Below are 19,740 nucleotides of genomic sequence, written 5' to 3' on the forward strand. Positions count from 1 at the left end.
ATTTTTATTGATTTTGGAGAGGAAGGGAGAGGGAGAGAGAGAGAGATAGAAACATCGATAATGAGAGAGAATCACTGATCGGCTGCCTCCTGCACACTCTCTACTGGAGACCCAGCCTGCAACCCGGGCATGCGCCCCCGACCAGAATCGAACCCAGAACCCCTCAGTCTGCAGGCCGATGCTCTATCCACCGAGCCAAACTGGCGAGGGCTAGACTTTTGGTTTTGTTGATGGTTTCTTTTGCTGTGCAGAAGCCTTTTTTTAAAAAAAAAAATACATCCTATCTAATAAAGAGGAAATATACTAATTGACCCTCATGCCATCGCAAAGATGGCAGCGCCCACAGCCAATAAGGAGGAAATATGCTAATTGACTGTCATGCCCTCAAAGATGGCGGCACCCACAGCCAATAAGGAGTGAATATGCTAATTGACTGCCATGCCCTCAAAGGTGGCAGTGCCCACAGCCACAAGATGGCAGCACCCAGTCCCCTCAGCCCTGCCGGGGTGCCTGCCTCCAGAGTCCCCCAGGCTCCTCAGCCCCCCAGCTGCCTAGGGCCAGCCCGAGGCGCAGGCAAGCCTTGGATGGTGGCTGCCCATCTGCCCAGGACCGCCCGAGGTTCAGGTAACCAGGGATGGCTGAGGCTTGCGCTGCTGGCAGTGGCAGCAGCAGAGGTGTGATGGGGCGTCGCCTTCCCCTGTTCACCAGGTCACCTCCCGTCCCTGAGGGCTCCCGGACTGTGAGAGGGGTCAGGCCGGGCTGAGGGACCCCCCTCCAGTGCATGGATTTTCATGCACCGGGCCTCTAGTATACTATCTAATAAAAGGGTAATATGCAAATTAACCATCACTGCATCACAAAGATGGCAGCGCCCAGTGCCCTCAGTGCTGCCAGAGTGTCCGGTCCTGTCAGCCCTGCTGGGGCGGGCAGCGGGCGAGTGGCATGGCAGGATCTCCCCTCAGGCGAATACAGCCACTCCGCTTGCCCGCCACTGGACAGAGAGTGGACAGCAGGGCGTGGCGGCTTCCTTCACGCAGCGGTGGCGGTGAAGCCCCCAGACCCCACAGACAGAGAGAGGACAGCAGGGCATGGCAACTTTGTCGCCATGGTGGTGGCAAAGCAGCCCGGCCCCGCAGAGAGCAGAGAACCACTGATGGCTCCTGGATTGGACAGGGTGCAGGTTGGGCTGAGGGACCCCCGCCCCGTGCGTGAATTTCATGCATTGGGCCTCTGGTATATACTATATTTTTCAGAGAGGAAAGGGGAGGGAGAGAGAGAAACATCAATGATGAAAGAGAATCATTGATCTGCCTCCTGCACACCCCCCACTAGGGGTCAAGCCTGCAACCCAGGCATGTGCCCTGACTGAGAATTGTACCAGCAATCTCCAGGTTCATAGGTCAGTGCTCAACCGCTGAGCCACACTGGCCAGGCTGTGCAGAAGCCTTTTAGTTTGATGTAGTCCTATTCATGTTTTTTTGCTTTTACTTCCCTTACCTTTGGGGTGAAGTTCACAAAAACCTTGCTGAGACCAAGGTCCCTAAGTTTTGAACTTACATTTTCTATTTTATTGTTTTAGGTCTTAATATTTGTCTTTAATCCATTTTGAGTTAACTTTATTTTTAAGTATATTTTTTATTGATTTCAGAGAGGAAGGGAAAGGGCGAGAGAGATAGAAACATCAATGATGAGAGAGAATTATTGATCGGCTGCCTCCTGCATGCCCCCTACTGGGGATCAAGCCCACAACCCGGGCATGTGCCCTTAACTGGAATCGAACCCTGGACCCTTCAGTCCACAGGCTGACGCTCTAGCCACTGAACCAAACCAGCTAGGGCTGAGTTAACTTTTATGTACAGTGTCAGATAGCAGTATAGTTTCATTCTTTTGCATATGGTTTTCCAATTTTCCAAATACTTTGTATTATTGAACAGACTTTTCTTTCTCCCTTGTATATTTTCAGTTCCTTTGTCAAAAATTAGTTGCTCATATATGTGTGGGTTTATTTCTGGGCTCTCAATTTTGTTCCACTGGTTTATGTGTGTGTGTGTTTCTGACAATGCATACTGTCTTGATTATTTTAGCTTTGTAGTATAACATGAAGTCAAGGAGTGTGATACCTCCAGTTTTGTTCTTTTTTCTCAGAATTGCTTTTTCTATTCAGGATATTTTGTGGATCCATATAAATTTGATGTTTTTATTTATTCTAGTTCTTTGAAAAGTGCCATAGGGACTTTTACGGGGTTTGCATTAAGTCTATATATAGCTTGAGGTAATGTGGCCATTTTAACTATCAAATTTCCTAATAGTGCATTTCTCAGACTGTATCCCTATCTTTAAGTGACTGCATGACTGGATATACAGTCTTTTCATAATTGTTAACCTTTATCTCCTTGGGAAACAACTTTATTAACTAGAATATGGTGCACATGCACAGTTATATTTGCCTTTAGTCTAATAGACTCCAAATTTCCAATATTAAGTCAGCACCTTTTCTCACTATTCCATTCAGCGAGATTGTTTCATACATTTGTAATACAATTAGGTTTTTTTTTCTCATTTTGCATTTCACTCTGGGGTCTCTTGAACTCTTAAATACTTACTTTTTAATTTGCATGCATAAAGGTTCACTCTTTGTTAGGTAAAACTTTATGGGTTTGACAAAAACAGTGTTGTGTATTTACATCTTTAATATCATACTGAATAGTTTTTTTTTTTGTTTTTTTTTTTTTTTTATATTTTATTGATTTTTTACAGAGAGGAAGAGAGAGGGATAGAGAGTTAGAAACATCGATGAGAGAGAAACATCGATCAGCTGCCTCTTGCAAACCCCCTACTGGGGATGTGCCCGCAACCAAGGTACATGCCCCTGACCGGAATCGAACCTGGGACCCTTGAGTCCGCAGGCCGACGCTCTATCCACTGAGCCAAACCGGTTAGAGCCATACTGAATAGTTTTACTACCCTAATAAAATCTGTGCTTTACCTATTCAACCTCAACTTCCCCATCCTTTGAGCCCCTTACACGACTAATCTCTTTATCATCTCTGTAGTTTCACGTTTTTCAGGATACGAACATACACACACACACACACACACACACACACACACACACACACACACACCTAATATGCAAACTGTCCCCTCGGGAGTTTGATTGGGAGACCAGGAGTTCAGTCACTCGCTATGATGTTCTCTGACCACCAGAGGGCGGTGCGGAACAAAGGAAGACCCCAGCCGGCAGCCAGGGAAGGGGGACCCCAGCCTGCAGTCTGAAGGAAGGCCCCAGCTGGCAGCCAGAAGGCCCCAATGAGCCCTGATTGCCAGCCAGGCCTAGGGACCCTACTCATGCACGAATTTTGTGCACTGGACCTCTAGTGTCATATAATTGGAAGCTGACTTCTTAGGTAAAATGCACTAAGATCCTTCCATATCTTGTGTAACTTCTCCCTCCCTCTTTTTCTCTCTCCTCCCTCTCTTCTTCCCTCCTTCCCCTACTCCCCCTTTTTTTCCCCCAATATATTTTATTGATTTTTTACAGAGAGGATGGGAGAGGGATAGAGAGTTAGAAACATCGATGAGAGAGAAACATCGATCAGCTGCCTCCAGCACACCCCCCACCGGGGATGTGCCCGCAACCAAGGTACATGCCCTTGACCGGAATTGAACCTGGGACCCTTCAGTCCACAGGCCGACGCTCTATCCACTGAGCCAAACCGGTTTCGGCTACTCCCCTTTTTTTTTCTTTTTTTTTTGGCAAAGTAATATTTAATTGTATGTTTGTATCACAGTTTGCTCATCCATTCACCCTTTTTTTTTGTTAATCCTCAACCAAGGATATCCTATATAATAAAAGCCTAATATGCAAATTGACCGAATCGCGGAATGACCGGTTGCTATGACGCTCACTGACCACCAGGGGGCAGACACTCAATGCAGGAGCTGCCCACAGCCCACAGGCCCCAACCAGTGGGGAGCGGGGCTGGCGAGCAGGCGGCACCAGACCAACCAAGGCGGGTGCGAGCAGGGGACCTGATCGCCCTGCCGGTCACCCCACAGATGGGCCCTGATCACCAGCCAGGCCTAGGGACCCTACCCATGCACGAATTCGTGCATCGGGCCTCTCTCTATATATATTTTTCCCATTTATTTTTAGAGAGAGTGGGGGGTGGGGGAGAGAAACATCAGTGTGTGAGAGACACATGGATTGGTTGCCTCCAGCAAGTGCCCTGAGCAGGCCGAGGATACAACCCAGGTACATGCCCTTGACCAGGAATCATACCCATGACCCTAAGTCCGAGGGCCAACACTCTAACCACTGAGCAAAAGCATGTAGGGCCATCCATTCACCTTTTGAGGAACATCTTGATTGCTCCTTAAGTCTTGGCAATTATGAGTAAAGCTGCTATAAATATTTGTGTGCAGGTTTTTGTGTGAGTTTTGGTAGTTTCAAGGAATTGGTTCATTTCATCTTAAGTTGTATTTGTAGGCATAGAACTGTTTATGTAACCAGACACTCAGTGGGTCTGTGCTGCCTGTCACTACTTGAGCCAGTTGAGCAGAGACGGTGTTGTATCATATATGAGAATTTATTCCAGTACTGCTGGCAGTATGGAAGAGCAGCTGGTCATCCATGAAAATCTGCTCTGCACCTCCCATAAGCCAGCTGCTTGTATAGGTAGGACAAGGATTACGTGGGGAAGTAGGGAGTACAGGCATGGGGAAGTAAGAGGCTGGGGTGGGACTCTATTGTTTGGGCAACTAGGTTGTTAATCTTTCCATGATGACAGGCAGTTCTTGAATGAGAATGGTTCCAAGGTTGACTCGCAGGTCCTGGGGGCGTACAACTCCCAGCCAGGTAAAAAAGTTCTTTATTAACCATCATCACAAGGCAATCATGGTTAACAGAGCATGATTAACATCCTATATAATAAAAGGCTAATATGCAAATAGACTGAACGGCGGAACAATCGAACAACCAGTTGCTATGATGTGTGCTGACCACCAGGGGGCATGTGCGGAACATGGTGGGTGTTGGCCGCAGTGGGATAGTGGAGCAGGTGAGTGGGGGCACCAGACCAAGGCGGGGAGCCGGTCACTATCATTGGGGCGAGCCTCTAGTGGTTATTGAAAATTCTTTGCTCCCGCGCGCTGCAGTCCCGCCTGGCGCTTGCACCTGCTGCTGGTGCCAGCCCCCCTCGCACCCTCAGCCAGTGCCGGAGCTTCTGCTCACACCCACTGCCGGTGCCCAGCGCTGGTCCCAATCACTTGGCGCCATCAGCAGGTGCAAGTGGCAGCTGCCAGCCATGATCACCCTGAGGACTTCTCCACCTCCTCCTGCTCCTGAGGGGCAATCAGGGCAGTAGCTTGTAGCTTGCTCGCACCTGCTGCTGGCGCCAGCCCCAATCGCTTCGCGCTGTCAGCGGGTGCAAGTGGAGCCAGTGCCGTCAGCACGTGGGAGCGGCGGCAGTGGGAACGGGGCTGCCAGCAGACAGGACTGGGGGGAAGGAGGGATGGTGTGGAGGGGAGGACGGGGGGGGGGTGGAGCACAGAGGATGGGCCAAGACCCGCCCCTGTGCCTACCACAGCCTCTCGGTGCACAGTTCCTTTCACAAATTCGTGCACTGGGCTCCTAGTTTTCAATAACCATAGCTAGTCCCCAATATACTATTTTTGCCACTAACATTTCTAGTAATTTCTTTATTATACTTTTAATCCATGTGAACATTAGTGATGTTCCATCCTTCATTTCTGATGTTGGTAATTTGTGTCTTCTCCCCCTTCTGGTGAAGTGGGGGTGATGAGTGGGTAGCCTTGTTGTAGGTGGCAGGAACCAGCACCAGGTGTCTGGTTAGTGGGGTCAAACCAAACCTGGGTTTAGCAACCTCAGTACTTGGGTTCTGGCTAGAAAAGAATTCAGAGTCCAGACCCAAACTGTAAGAGAACATTTATTGGGTAAATTACTGAGATAGAAAAAGTGATTCCTAGAAGAAAATGGGCTTAGGAAACAAGTTGTAGAGGTAAAGGAAGGGCCGTTGGAGCTTGGGAGTGAGGAAACTAATAGTAATATGCCTGGGGCCCGGAGGGGACAGGCCAGGAAAGGGAAAGGCAGGGACGTGCTCCCTGGAGGGAGGGCACACTGAGTCCTCTATCCTAAGGATTTTAAGGGCAGAGATTTTAGGGGAGGTCCCAGGGAAAGATCTTAATAGAATATTCAGCAGTTTTCCAAGGTGTATCCTGTCAGGGTTGTGGTCTCCACTGATTGACTAACCCTTATTCAATGCAGCTGGTCCTGATGTCATCCATAGCTGGTTTTGTTGTTTGTCTGGGCCTGGAGCAGAAATACAACTGAGACATAGAGGGAGGAAAGGTCACAGGGTCCAAACTGCATGACCAGCATGTAGTATGGGAGGAAAAGTCACCTTGGGATGAGGTCCCACCCTACAATTGATTGTCGCACCCTACAATTTTGAGGCACCTGGGGCTTTCCATCCTGGTGACCTTTGACATCTGACCCTTCGTTCTTGCTCTACTAAGGTCTGTCTAACTGTGTACAACAGCCTGCCTAGAGATCTGTCAATTTTATTGATCTTTTTAAAGAACCAGCTTTTGGTTTCATTGACTTTTCTCTTTTTCTAATATTTTTTCTGTTTTGAATTTTATAGGCTTCTGTTTCTTTTCTTCTGGTAGCCTTAGGCTTAAATTGGTCTCTATCTCTGGTTTCCTAAGGTTATTGATTTCAGATCTTTCTTATTTTCTAATATGAGCATTTAATGCTATAAATTTTCCTCTAAGTTCTCCTTTTGCTGCATCCCACAAATTTTGATGTTAAAGTTCCAGTTCAAAAAATTTTGTTTTCAGTTCAAAATATTTTTAAATTTCTCTTGAGATTTTAATTTCCAGATATCTGAGGGGTTTTTTGTTATTGACTTCTAGTTTAATTTCATTGTGTCTAAGAACATACTTTGTGTGATTTCTAATCTTTTATGCCTGTTAAAGTATGTTTTATGGCCCAGAATTTGGTCTACAGTGGTGAGTGTGGGCTAGAGAAGAATGTGCATTTTACTGTTGTTCTGGTGGTAAAGCAAGAGGGAGTGTAAGAGTTCTGTAATCTTCTAATTAAGTCTCAGCCTGTGTCCTTCACAAGGGTTCTCCCAAGGTGTAGCTTGCAACCTACACCCTTTCCTAGCTGCAGAGTTCCCAATCTTCCTATAAGCCAGGGGTGGGAAACCTTTTTTTCTGCCAAGGGCTATTTGGTTATTTGTAACATCATCCACTTAATATAATTCACGTAATATAAATTTATATTGCTATGAAAAAAGCTCCTAGGTTTATTGAATTTTGAGTCGCATTGGCAGGGCCAGACCAACCATTTTATGGAGAAGGCTCTGGGCTTGTTTCACAGTGGTTACTCTTTCCCTCTCCTGCCAGATTCACCAGAGGATCTTTCTGGGATCTTCACCTTCACCTTGAGGACCTGGTGGGGTTCCTGGAGGTAAAGCCCACAGAAGTGTGCCAGCCCCCCAGGACTGCATTCCTGGAGTTTCTAACTCTCCTGCCAGTTCACACCCAGCTCCAGCACAAGTTTATAGCTCCAGCAGCTTTTGCTCCAGGTAAGCAGATCTCAGCTGTATCTCTCCAGGTTTCAGTGGCAGTTTGCCCTGTAACTTCAGTTCTCTGATGGGTCCAAAAGTGTTATTAATTTTTAATTTGTCCAGTTTCTCTTGTTCTTAGGATGCAAGTGGGCTTCTAAGCAAAAGTTACCCCCCGTTTTTTTAATTAAAGAAATTTTTAATGTGTTTTTAAATTATAGTTGTCTAGAGGCCTGATGCACGAAGATTCATGCAAGAATAGGCCTTCTTTTCCCTGGCTGCTGGCACCCAGGACCCAGGCCTTCACTCTGGCTGCTGCCTTCTGCCTTTGCTCCGGCCCAAAGCCACCTTCTGCCTTCGTGCACTGCCCAGAGGCCTGGAGCAGCCAAGCGTCCCAGCCACACCATCTTTGTCACATCAATTTGTATATTCCCTCCCTATTGGCTGTGGGCGCCACCATATTTGTCATGAAGTGATGGTCAATTTGCATATTCCATCTTTATTAGATAGGATATACATTATTATATTCATTCTAGGTATCTTACCTGATAATAGACAAACATGTAAAATGACCGTACCTCTGCTACGCCCACAGACAATCAGAATGAGTATGCAAATTAGAAGGCCAAAGATGGTGGCTGCCCAGCTGCTCCAGGTGCAGAGTGGCTAGGTGGGGCAGGATGCCTGCTATGAGAGGGAGGGCAGGGGGCAAAGGGATCTACAGGAGCGGAGTGCCTCAGCGAAGACAAGACTGCAGAGTCCGGAGTCTGCAAGAAGACGAAGATGGCAGACTCAGGCCAGAGTCTGCAGCGAAGCAGCGAAGATGAACCAGCCAGAGTCTGCAGCAAAGACGAAGAAGGCAGACTCTGGCCGGAGCGAAGGCCTGGGTCCCAGGTGCCAGAGGAAAACCGGTGCTGGAAGCCAAGGGAAGGAAGGCCTATTGCACGAATCTCTTCGTGCAATGGGCCTCTATTACTAGTATAATATAGTGTTAGATGTTTATATACCTTATGAAGTGTGGACCAAAAAAAGGGGGTTCTATGGAAAGTAACCACACAGGGTTATCTGGTCATAAATTCCTAACTGGACAGGTCATGGTGGGGGTAATCATGTCCCAGGAATATAATGACTTTAGTAAGGGATTTATCTTTGCTGTAAGTAAGCCCAACCATTGTTTTTGTATATAGGTTCACAAACCTTTGAAACGCCTCTTTTTAGACCCATCCTTCTCCTCCTTCTTTTTTTTTATAGACCCATCCTTCTAATGCATGAGCCACCCTTTCACACTAAGACTTAACCACTCCCGAGAGAGAGCAAATAATCTTTTATTTTTAATAAATCTTTATTGTTCAGATTATTACAATTGTTTCTCCTTTTTTCCCCCCATATCTCCCCATCACCTGGTTCCCTCCCCCCCCATTGTCCTTATCCATAGGTGTATCATTTTTGTCCAATCTCTTCCCACACCCCCCACACAGACACCCCTTTCCCCCTGAGAATTATCAATCCACTCCCATTCTATGCCCCTGATTCTATTATGTTCACCAGTTTATTCTGTTCCTCAGATTTTGAATTCACTTGATTTTTAGAATCACTTGTTGATAGATATTTGTTGTTCATAATTTTTATCTTTACTTTTTTCTTCTTTTTCCTCTTTTTAAAGAATACCTTTCAGCATTTCATATAATACTGGTTTGGTGGTGATGAACTCCTTTAGCTTTTTCTTATCTGTGAAGCTCTTTATCTGCCCTTCAATTCTGAATGATAACTTTGCTGGGTAGAGTAGTCTTGGTTGTAGGTTCTTGCTATTCATCACTTTGAATATTTCTTGCCATTCCCGTCTGGCCTGCATAGTTTCTGTTGAGAAATCAGCTGACAGTCGTATGGGTGCTCCCTTGTAGGTAACTAACTGTTTTTCTCTTGCTGCTTGTAAGATTCTCTCTTTGTCTTTTGCCCTTGGCATTTTAATTATGATGTGTCTTGGTGTGGTCCTCTTTGGATTCCTCTTGTTTAGGGTTCTGTGCGCTTCCTGAACGTGTAAGTCTATTTCTTTCACCAGATGGGGGAAGTTTTCTGTCATTATTTCTTCAAATAGGTTTTCAGTATCTTGCTCTCTCTCTTCTGGCACCCCAAAAATTTGGATATTGGTACGCTTAAAGCCATCCCAGAGGCTCCTTATGCTATCCTCACACTTTTGGATTCTTCTTTCTTTCCGCCTCTCTGGTTGGGTGTTTTTTTCTTCCTCATATTCCAGATCTTTGGTTTGACTCTTTGGGTGCGGTGGTCTACTCTGTATATTCTTTATTTCAGACAGTGTATGCATAATTTCTGACTGGTCCTTTTCCATTTTTTTGGTATTCTCATTTAGGTCCTTGAAGGTCTCTTCAAGTTTCTCAGCGGTTTTTAGAAGGTTCTTGAGTAACCTTATAAATATGGTTCTGAACACTGTGTCGTCAATTAGTTTGCTTTCATCTATCTCTCCTACTTGTGACATACTTCGATGTCTCCACATTTTGGCTGCCTCCCTGTGTTGATGGAGTGGCTTTGTGTGGTCGGTGACCTATAGGGGCCGGTAGCTCAGCTCCCCCAATCACCCTAGGTGGTTGCTCTTGGTACTCCCCTTTGTGGGCTGAGTGGAAAGTCTTGGTGTAGTTAAAAGCCCTGATTGCTGTTGGTACACTGGGAGGAATTGACCTCCGGTCCAATTGGCTGTGAGGGCCTGCTGTGTCTATAACGGAAGAATTGCTGTGCTGGAGACACAGTAGGGCTTTGGTGCTCACTGAGTCTGCCTCTTGAATGTGTCCCTTATGAGAGTGGTTGAAATCTGGTGTCGTCCACACCGACAGAAAAGTCACTCTCACTCTCCTACCAGCCGAGAGTCCCGTAGGCGTCTGGGTCCCCTGCGTGTCCCCAGAAACTGGAGTTCAGAGTGGTTGGGATTGTTGGTATCACTGGCGGGAGTTGATCTCCAAGCCAGTTGGCTGTGAGGATCAGCAGTGTCTCCGCTGGGAGAGCTTCTGTGCTCAGCTTGGAAGGGGCGGAGTCTCAGGGTGGCGCAGACAAGGTTTGGTTTCCCGTCTGCTCCGCCCTAAGAGGGGCGGTTTCTCCGTGCTCGAATTAATGGCTGCGCGCCTCTGAGAGAAGGCAGCTTTCCAGCCTCTCCCGCTGCCTAACAGACCAGTTTCTCCCCAGCTGGGGCTGGATTTCAGTGCAGACAGGAGGTTTTGTTTTTCTCCCAAACGAGAAAGCTAGCCACGCAGCGTCTGCTGCCCTCCCTCTCCGCGCGCTGCGAGTAAGCCTGCCGCGTATTAAGCCGCCCGCCCTTTCCAGGCTCACGGATCTCCGCACCTCCACAGCTCCTGAGGCTCAGCGTCCCCCTCTCTTTTTTTCTCTAGTTGTAGGTTTTCCACTCTGCCCGCTTTCCGGTGGTTCTGGACGGTGTGCGCTCTGTTTTCTAGTTGTAGTTTCAAAATTGTTGTGGTAGGCAACAGTTAGGTGTTTACCTTATGCCGCCATCTTGGTTTCCGAGAGCAAATAATCTTAACTATCCTATAGTCCAATCCCTGTATGCTTGCTTTCTCCCACCTTCACATAATGTTTCCTGTTCCCTCCTTAATTTCAGATGCATAAAAGAAACTGCAGCCCTAGCCAGTTTGGCTCAGTGAATAGAGCGTCGTCCTGTGGACTGAAGGGTCCCGGGTTTGATTCCAGTCAAGGGCACATGCCTGGGTTGTAGGTTCAATCCCCAGTAGGGAGCATGCAGGCGGCAGCCAATCAATGATTCCCTCTCATCATTGATGTTTCTGTCTCTCTCTTCCTCTCCCTTCCTCTCTGAAATCAATAAAAAAATATATTTTTTAAAATGGGTTTGTAGCTTCTTTTATGCATTTGGAATTAAGGAGGGGACATCAGGAAGATTATATGAAGGGAGAAGAAAGAAAGGCAGGGGTTAGATTATAGGAAAGTTACGATTGAGTTCTCTTGAGGGTGATCACCCTCTTTAGATGTACTTTGGGTTTAATCCCCTTTTTGTGGGCAGAATGAGAACAAGAGATAATAGCTTTCATAATTTTGGGGTTCCTAAGTGTTTTGATACTATTTATTTTATGGAGGCTGGCTGATCAATAGAGCTTTTGGAATTTAAATTTCTTTTTTTTAAAAAATTAAATCTCTATTGTTGAAAGTATTACATATGTCTCCCTTTTCCCCCCATTGACCCCTTCTAGCCCACCCCCACCGCCTGCTGTGTCCATGGGTTATGCATATATACATACAAATTCTTTGATCTCTTCCCTCCCACCTACCCTCCCTCCTCCCCGTTCCCTCTGAGGTCCCAGAGTCTGTTATATGCTTCTATGTCTCTGGATCTATTTTGTTCATCAGTTTATTTTGTTCATTAGTTTCCACATGTGAGTGAGATCATGATACCTGTCTTTCTCTCACTGGCTTATTTTGCTTAGCACAATACTCTCCAGGTCCCTCCATGCTGTCTCAAAGGGTAAGAGATCCTTTTTTTTACTGCTGCAGAGTATTCCATGGTATAAATGTACCACAGCTTTTTCATCCACTCGTCTTCTGATGGGCACTTGGGCTGTTTCCAGATCTTTGCTATTGTAAATTGTGCTGCTATGAACATAGGGGTGCATACATTCTTTCTGATTGGTGCTTCGGTTTTCTTTAGGATATGTTCCTAGAAGTGGGATCACTGGGTCAAATGATTTCTTTAGGTGAGGGACATGCCCTGTTACTTCCACTGCTCTTATGTTTTCTCTCTTTTTCCTCATTTATCTGGTTGTCTTCTGATTACATTTGATTTTATGACCTCTCTGTTGACATAATATGAGCTGTTGTGTTTAGATAAATGCAGGTGCAGTCAGGGCATTTCCTTGAGTGACATGGGGTCAGAAATGAGTTATTAAAATATGACATACTAATAAAGCAGATTAAATATTTATAGTAGGATGTATGGTTAGGAAGATCTGCAATGTAAGGATTCCATGAAGTAAATGTTTATGTCCTCTCCTTATTGTCCTCTACTTGTCTTAACCAGGGAGAGCTTCTCCTTTCTGCTTGGGCATTTGATCAGACGGGGCATTAAAGAGTAATGGTTGGCCTCTACCAGCCCATATTCACTGACCAAATAGGTATCCCAAGTTTGGTTATTTTAGGTGCCTTGTCATGTTGTCTGTCCTTTTAGTTTGTTTTTTAGCATTTAATTAATTTTGCTTCTTTCTCCCATCAATATCAGCATGCAGTTTTCCTTTGCATTTGAGTTATAAAATAGAGACACTACATAGGTTTATGTTCTCCTTAGATTTTCTTAGAGGAGATTCATAAATATCAGAGGATGTCAAAGGGTTAATTATTTCTGGAGAGCATATAATGTCTGGAATTTGCTCTGAACCTTTTCTAATTCAATAATCTCTTATTTGTAATTATGAAACATGTTGGTGGCAATGTTTTCTTCTAGTCTTACAGGGTAGATAACAAATGAGAAAAAATAATGTGTGCTTTTGTGTTGTCATCACCTGGTAATTTCACAGGGGTATTTAGGAAGGGCACTGTTGTAAATCAGTATTTGTACTCACATGACTGTGGCTGAATTAAAATCCAAATGTGTCTCTTTTATGGAAAAACGTAACAAATGTTTTCTGTTTGACAATTTGGAATAGAGAGTATCCTGACAAGAAAATAGCTGGAAACTACTCAAAGGTAAAAATGTAACATTTAAAGATAGACATTTTAAACTTCATTAAATATTATAAAAATTATTTTGTACTAAAGGAAAATGAAAGCTGTCTTGTTTAGAATGTTGCATTAGTCTTGTAGTAAAAAAAAGATGAACAGTGAAAGGCACACGAATTTCAAACTTGTTAGTGGTTCATAGAAGAAAAACAGTTTTTCAAATTATGCTTTTAGAATGTTCATTGTTCAGATTTTATTAAATTTTTGACAAATTTAATGGGATTAAAATATTTCCTTTTAGCTAAAATCCCCATTTGCTTCTGAGATTCAAACCTTAACATTTAATCCTCTCCAATCTGTTCTTATATTTTTTAGGTTAGGAAGTTTTTTCCTAAGAATTTTTTTGCCTTGATTATTAAAGACATAAATATGTTCTTTGTAGAAAATGTTTTAAATAAAGCAAAGTAACTAGAAAAGTACCCATAATGCCACTAACCTGAGTTCATCAAATTTATTTTCCAGTAAGTGCCAATAGTGGTATAACGTTTTATAGGTAATATAGAGAGATTAAAAATAAGTAGTAGAATTTACAGCAAAACATTAATAGTGGTGAGATTTCAGGTGGTTTTTAATTTTTAACTTTTTGCTTATCTGTAATTTCTGATTTTTTATTTTATTTATTTATTTTTTTAAGTGTGATAGAGCCTAAAATACAAATCCCCAGCACCTTTCATGTGTTCGGCATATAGAGCTTCTACTGTGGTAGATATTAGCCTCTCCTTTAGGATTATTTCATCATTTTTCAGAAGAAAAATGTTGGGTTCTTCAGTATATTTAATAGACTATGACTAGAAGATTAATGGAATGATTTAAAGCAGTGGTCGCCAACCTTTTGGACCTCAAGACCACCAGTGGTCTGCAGACCACCTGTTGGCGACCTCTGATTTAAAGTATCATGTATAGAGTGACATTGCATAACAGGAATTGTCTCCGTGGACTTGACATAATTTAACTACTTTATGGAGCATAATTTAGTAGCGGGTGTATGCTGCATTCTTTGTTAAGAGAAACTAACTGTGAAAGCATCTCGAAATGGGTCTTAGCTCAGACTATTGTGCTGTTGAGAAATACCCCTCACTCTAATCTGATAATGATGCAGGGATTTAAATTGATTGAGATCTCATGACACTTTAGACTTCTGTGATCTAGTGTGCCACAGCACCTTTTTTATATAACAACAGTGGATGCTAACACTAGCAATGATAAGCTTGGTTTTCAGCTGTGCCTGCTCTATAGGCAAATTGTTCTTAGGAAATCTCTAGTTCCTGTATCTGGAAAGGATATATCACTAGTTGTACCTCTCCACAGTCTGAGTGTTGGCAGCTCATTTTCCAACCACAACACTCAGTCTTTCCAGATCACTCTCTTAGGTAACATAATTTCAGCAATTATTCAGCCACATCAGGACCTCTAATCCATTAGCCCATCCGTAGTTTTCATCCTGCTCCATTCTTGCACCTTTTTACATTTCTCTTTGCCTGGCTTTGACCTGTGGTCTGTCATTCTAATCACATTGCACATACCTCTCCTCATTCTTCTGTATTCCCCTGGCAAAACCCTCATTCTCAATTTACAGGTGTCCCTGAGCAACTACCAGACCATGACTAAAGAAAAACATAAAACCATACTGCCTAGTTTCCCTGCAAGTTCATGTACACAACTGGTTTTCCTTTTATTCATTTACCTTTTGAAAAATATATTACAGTGATATCTAACTGCTAAAGTTTTGGCTTAATTAACTATTCAAGTTTATTATTGAAAGAATTTGTTCTCTAGTTTTGGTATTAACTAACTGTAGAGAGCGCCTGGGAAGGCACATGGGCATTTCTTTAAATTGTCAGCCGAATCCAGGGCGGTAGGCAAAGCCACGCCCTGGAAAAACACGCTTTGCCAAAAGGCTGAAGTGTTCTCAGCTTGACCTTCAGCCCAAGTGCCAGGGGGTGAGTTTTATTATGTAAACCCAGCCAAGCATCAGGAATGAATAGGACCCGGGCCCACCCTAGAATGATCTCCTTTGTCTTTACTTTTAGTAAAACTTCCTGGTATTTGGGGTATAAAATAAACACGCTGGATCAGCTCTAGGTCACTGTCACTCCATCAGAAGAGGGCAGCGGTCCCAGCTTTTTCCTTCTATCTCTGTGTCTGTCTTTTTCTTTCATTTTCTCAATCCCCAGCCGTCCCTACTTAGGAACTGGGCCGCTCTCTAGCCGCGCTGGATGCGGAAAAGAGAGAAATATTTACATCTGGCGCCCTGGAACAGGGACTGAGTATAGGGGTACTCACAAAAGTAAAAGTCAGGCGAGGGCATCGCTCCAAGAAGTGCGCCGCGCAACAGATTTAAAGAAGTAAGGTAAGGAGCGATTGTTGTAAGTTGTATTAGCTGGGTGTAAAACATGGGTAATTCAGGGTCTCAGGAAAGAGATTTCTACTCTCAGATGCTTAAAACTATGCTCTCTGTTAAGCGTAGTCAGATTCTTGATTTCTTAAGTTTTATTGATGAAACGTGGGAAAAGGTCGGAAAGCAGTTGCATGACCGATACACAGCAGACGGTCCAGAGAAGATTCCTATTCCTACATTAATTCGTAATTGCCTTGATCCAGCACAGGAGAGTTTAAGAATGTCTAAGCAGGGCATAGCCATGGCTTTACAGCGTACAGTGGAGGGGTGCGAATCTCTAAAAATACCACTTCCCCTCTCTGTGCCTCCTCTGCCTTCGCCGGTTGCTCCTGCGACCGCAGTCAAGAGCCCACCTGATAAAGATTTACCTCATATTATAAGCAGGAGCTAGAGTTTGAGACAGAGCGGGACAAGCATCACTGTGAGCGGGATAGGAAAGGTTTTGCTTGCAGCGGCCGAAAGTGAAAGCGACTTCATATTTCATTTTGTTGGAGGCTCTAACTACTGTTGTGGAGCGAACGCGAGTAAAGACCACTGGAGTCCAAACCAAATTAAAATTTAGGGAACCTTTATTGCCGGCCGGCGGCTGATCTGCCTTCCAGATAGATAGGTCAGAGAGCAGCCCCGACCCTTGGTGTAGGACCACTTTTAAGCACATTAACCACACCCTGTTTTTGCAGAACAAGCAATCCTAAGACAAAACAGTTTTTCCCAAGTAACATCAAGATTATACCGATGACGACCATGTTACTCACAGGGTCATCCTGTTCTTCAGAAAGCTAACAGTGTTCTATCTAGCAAGGCTATTTTGTGAGGTGCAGGGGGAAGGGGCCATGAAGCCATATCTCAAGGCCTGGCCTGGTGTCAACACTGGCAACTCTATCTGGGGTATAGTCCACGGCCTCTCCGGAGTGCTCAAAAATTCCCACTCTCCAACAACTACTTGTACTAGGCTGAACCAAGTAGAAAGGATTAAAGGAATTTCTCAGCAACTGACAATAATTCTTTATCTTAAAAAATCTTTTTCTTTCCCTAAAAAAAAAATAAAATAAAATAAAAATAAAATAGTAGACGCCAGACCATTACTGAATTTCCCCCCAAAGCAAGAAGGAGGTGGGAGAAGGGAGACATGTGGTGATCCAACATGGAAGCCCCTCCCCGAGAAAGCCATTTTAAAAGGTCTCATATTCGTCATGCTTTTTTTTCAGCTAGTGACTTAACCCTTTGCACTCGCTTGCTTTTTTCTCTATTCCTTTATTCTAATCCTAACTGTGTCGAGTCACACTAGACATCTGAGTGCAAATTAAAAAGTTTTACAAAATTTAGAAATGCGTATGGGATTGCTGTGCACTTGTAAAGAGAAAAGCTTAAAACAGATGTGCGCAACTGTCTGATTTTTGGACATTTTAGATAGAGTTTTTGAGCTGAGCTTAGCTCTTTGCGGTGTACAGGATAAAACCCCAAAGACTGGTTTTTTCCCTCAGAAAGATGGCGGATTTGGCCCGAAAAAAAATACAGGCTGGCTTTCCAAGGCAATTTCTGAGAAGAAAAAAAAAAAAGTGGTCTTTTTAAATTAGGCAGGTGGGCCAAGGTTTCCCCACCCACAGTGACCTCTAAGAAAAGAATGACAATTTTGCATTTGAATGGCTACAGGTTTGCTTCTTGACTTCCCCAGCAGAAAGAATTATGGTCGTTTTAAAAGTCAAGCGCCTTGGCCAGGCCTGTTTGCCAGCCTCAAGCATGGTTTTCCAGAGCTGCTGGAAACTTAAAGACTTTGAAGTTTACTAAATCAAATGACAAAAACTTATATGTAAATATTTTGAAATGACATAATACTGAAATGTCAATCTGAGTATGCCTCTTATGAAATCTAAAGGATAGAATTTAATCTGTTAATTGAATATGCCTTGTATTTTATTTGAAATGTATCCTTAAAAATGTAAAAGTATTATTAAGTTAAGAAATGCTAAGTATTTAACTTGCTGCCTAAAATTTGAAACTCTAAAAGCTGGCCTGAAAATTATTCTGGAAGGGAATGAAAAAAGATTTCCTTCAAATGTCTAAAAAAACCCCAAAAAACACTGTAATTAAAAGTCAATATATTAGGCCTTGTAAAGAAAAGTAATTTGTGTTTTTTGCCTTCCTGACAAAGCTTATGTAAGGTTACTCAAAGACTAACTGCAAAAATTTAATTTATGTCAAAACCTAGGACAGATTGATTTAAATTGGCTAATTAAATTAAATGAATATTCATAAAAACATCAGCCTACATTCAGGTGTGGGAATAAACAAGTCATCTTTTCTGTCAAACAGTTTAGACAGCCGCCATTTTTGACTGTATGAGTTGGCAGCTGCCATGTTGGCCGCATGGCTTGCAGCTCCCCTGGGGGTCACCATCTTGAAACGGCAAAGGCCAACCCCTTCCTTTGAATTAGCCAATCACGAAAGACTGTGCTCCTGAGCTCCAACCAAGAGCAAAGAACGTCGCTGTTCCTGCGCTTCTAGACCATGTGTGCGCACCCTTACCAGGACCCCTGACTTAGGGGGGCTTGCCTTATTTCTAACACAGGGAATGGTATTAGCTGCCACATTAAAAGAGATGTTATACCTCAGGTATTAACGATTTTTACAGGTGGATCCAGTTCTGGAAAGGCTGGATCTACTGCATCAGGGGAGCAAAGGTCCTTCAAACCCCTTATATTTCAGCACAATGGGTAGAAATACAAGCTCTTATTCATGCCTTGACAGATTTTGCTATGGAGCCCATCAACCTATAGTGATAGTGTTTATGTGGTAAGTATGGCCAAAATTATTGAAACGGCTACTACAGGGCACACTGATTCAGAGGAACTCTTTCATTTATCTTTCAGCCTTCAAAATGTTGTTTGAACACGACAATTTCCATGTTTTATTGGCCATATTAGATCCCATTCTGGCCTTCCGGGTCCCTTGGCTAACGATAATGGGGAAGTAGATCGCCTCGTTGCCTCAGTAGAGGAGGTCACTCCGTTGTCCGTGGCACAGCCTCACATGCCCCACATCATCAAAATGCCTCTGCCTTGCGCAAGGAACTCCATATTTCCCGAGAGCAGGCTCGCCAAGTGTCAAGCAGTGTCCTCAGTGTGTTATCCACCTCCCTGTGCCAGGGTTAGGGGTAAATCCCCGAGGACTTAAACCTAATCAGATCTGGCAAATGGATGTCATTCAATAGTGGAAAAAGCCAATCGTACTCTTAAAATGCAATTACTAAAACAAAAAGGGGGAGATGGGTGTTATGTGTCACCTCAAAACAAACTCAGTCATGCTCTTTATACTTTAAATTTTTTGAATTGCGATGCAGAGGATCCTGTACAGCAGCTGAAAGGCATTGGGCCTCCTGTACAATAGCCTCCTGTATCGGCTCTGGGTCACTGTCTCTCCATCAGAAGAGGGCAGTGGTCCCACCCGGTCCTAGCTTTTTCCTTCTATCTCTTTCTTTTTCTTTCATTTTCTCAATCCCCAGCCGCCGCTACTCAGGAACTGGACCACTCTCTAGCCGTGCTGGACGTGGAAAAGAGAGAAATATTTACAACTAACCTTTAAACATTTGCTTTGACCTAGGTAATTGCCTATGGAAGGAATAGCAAACAGACTTTGTAGATGCTGGATTCATTATTTTGTTAGCACAGATTAGATTAAATGTTCAGCTTTTGATTTTTGTTTGGAGGTTTTAATTTCTTAGACACTTAAATTTGGTGTTTGCTTTATCTCATAAGTTTTGAAAAGTATTTTCACTATTTGGTTCTAAATAATTTCTAATTTCCATTTATATGTTTCTCATTTTTCTAATTATTTTTCTTTTGTCATTGATTGGTTTTTAACCTGTGTGATTGTCTTGTGGCCAGAGCATGTGGTCTATATGATGCAAACTCTTTGACCCCACCAGGCACACTTACTTTAGAGGGTCTTTGCTTTTGCTTCCTTGCATGAATAGCTCTTTCCCAGGTATTTGCAGTGCTTGCTGTT

At 43.7% G+C, this 19,740-nt stretch overlaps 1 protein-coding gene across 1 annotated transcript in view; it reads left to right on the forward strand.

The window, feature by feature from the left end:
* GALNT11 (polypeptide N-acetylgalactosaminyltransferase 11) overlaps positions 1–19,740 on the forward strand; it is a 70,734-nt gene that overhangs the window by 13,191 nt on the left and 37,803 nt on the right. Inside the window, exon 2 of the mRNA XM_028135568.2 lies at positions 7,432–7,613. The gene's annotated coding sequence lies outside the window, so the exon portion shown is untranslated. The remainder of the gene's footprint in view (positions 1–7,431; positions 7,614–19,740) is intronic.

Source organism: Eptesicus fuscus, chromosome 14 (genome assembly GCF_027574615.1).
Source record: "Eptesicus fuscus isolate TK198812 chromosome 14, DD_ASM_mEF_20220401, whole genome shotgun sequence".
In the NCBI taxonomy this organism is placed as follows: Eukaryota; Metazoa; Chordata; class Mammalia; order Chiroptera; family Vespertilionidae; genus Eptesicus; species Eptesicus fuscus.